The sequence below is a fragment of the Sapajus apella genome, unplaced genomic scaffold, assembly GCF_009761245.1.
Source record: "Sapajus apella isolate SASKATOON/1434 unplaced genomic scaffold, GSC_monkey_1.0 scaffold3762, whole genome shotgun sequence".
Classification (NCBI taxonomy): Eukaryota; Metazoa; Chordata; class Mammalia; order Primates; family Cebidae; genus Sapajus; species Sapajus apella.
The window spans coordinates 1-1,901 of NW_022440688.1; the positions used below are offsets into that span (position 1 = coordinate 1).

General features: G+C 52.3%; 1 long non-coding RNA gene across 1 annotated transcript; it reads left to right on the forward strand.

The window, feature by feature from the left end:
• The first annotated feature begins 293 nt into the window (after window positions 1-293).
• LOC116547603 lies at window positions 294-975 on the forward strand. The gene is made up of 2 exons (XR_004267111.1): window positions 294-448; window positions 749-975. It is a non-coding gene; the product is annotated as an uncharacterized LOC116547603 (long non-coding RNA).
• The last annotated feature ends 926 nt before the right edge of the window (window positions 976-1,901 follow it).

Genomic DNA, 1,901 nt, shown 5'->3' on the forward strand with positions numbered 1-1,901 from the left:
ATTCCCCAGTCCCTGGTCCTGCCCTCCCCCTCCCTCATTCACTGAGCGGGCATCAGCAGGCTCCCATCTGTGTGCTCCTGGCCTCCCACCAAATGCTCTGTCCCCTTCTCCCCTATTTGTTCAGGCTGAAGCTATGTGCATAGTTGGGATGAGGGCTGTGTTGTCTCGCCTTCCTTTTTGAGGAGAATTGTGTATGTACTCTTGTCACTCCTTAGCCTTGTACTCATGGCTGGATTAGAGTGAGTGGGTGCAGGTGAGTGTAGGCAGCTCTGATGCTCCAGCTCCCACCCACGGGCACCATGACTCCTGTGAAGACCCAGCACTCCCTGGTAAATCAGACGTATGCCGTGCCCCTCATCCAGCCAGACCTGCGGCGAGAGGAGGCCATCCAGCAGATGGTGGATGCCCTGCAGTACCTGCAGAAGGTCTCTGGAGACATCTTCAGCAGGTGTGTGCTGCCACTCACCTCCTCCTGATCAGAGGACCATCCCCATCCTGGGCAGTCCCAGCAACATACCCTCTGGGAGCAGCCCCTTAGGGGAAATCCTGGTCCTGAGGGACCCATCCAGCTTCCTTGTGTGGGAGGGGCTGAGGTAAGAGCCCAGCTTGGAAGGTTTTGCTCCTGAGAGTCTGAGAGCTCACTCGCTTCCACCCCACTTAGCCTCCTGGTTTCCTATGGTGGCTCTGCTCTCCTAACTCATTCTCTTTCTCCCATTTGGGGGGTATATTTCTTCACTTTTTCCTGTAGCCAGCAAATACGTACCCAATAGTGTTTGTGTGCAAGGCATTGTAAGAATCTCTATAGATCCAGCCATGGATAAGGCAGCATCTCTGTCCAACTGCAGTGCACATGCTGGCAGGAGAGAAAGACCTGATAACCAATGCATGATTAGTTCTTTAATAACAGTTGTGACAAGGCCTGTTGATAATATTTGGTAATCACTGTTATTTATATAGCATTAACCATGCACCACCATTGATTTGAGTGCATTAACTCATTTAGTCCTTGCCACACTTTATGAGCAGTCACTGCTGTCATCTCCATTTTATAGATGAGGAAACTGAGGCACAGAAAGGCTGAGAGACCTGGGCAAGTGACAGAGCCAGGATTCAAAGCCACAGATCATGGCCCCAGGTCCTGTGGGTTATTACAGCCTCTGTGGAGGGGAGATAGGGTGCTGCAAGGCTTGTCCTGGCTTGGTCTTGGGTCAGGTAGACCTGGCTTGATCTCGGGTCAGGGAAGGGGGATGTGAGGAAATGACATTTGTGGTAAAGTCTGAGGGTTCAGTTGGGTAGGTCAGGAAGAAAATTCCAGAAAGAAGGAAGCACATGAACTGCAGCCCAGAGGTAGAGGACCTAAAAGAAAGCCAGCGTGGTTGGAGCATGAAGCGGCCATTGCGGGAGCCGAGTTGGAGGGCTGAGGCTGCTTGTATCAGCAGTGCTGACCTCGCATAGTCCTTGGGATCTGGTGAATTTTGACTCAGTGTTTATCTAATATGAGTGAGTGAGTGGTGTTTGCTGTTTCCTGGCAAAGGTCCCAGCGGTTGTTGGATGCACACGTCCTGTCTTTGGCCATGAACTACCTGAAATGAGGCTTGGTCTCCTTCCTGGGATCCCACACAGTGTCTCACATGGTGGACCCCAGTGGGAAGTATATGACTGCCAGATTCAGGTCCCTCTCATGGTCCAAGTCACCCCTGCCCTGCCCTTCCCTGATTGTTGCCAGACCTGGATCCCCTGATCCTTCACTGTGCAGCCTCCACTTCTGTCACCAACTAGAAGCCTACCTCTTCCTGAATGACCTCACCCCTCTGACTCACCCCAACTTGCCCCCAGCTTGTCAAGAATGTCCTTGTAATCAAGGGGTCATGCACTGAAGTGGCTGAGGGGATCGTCTTGGA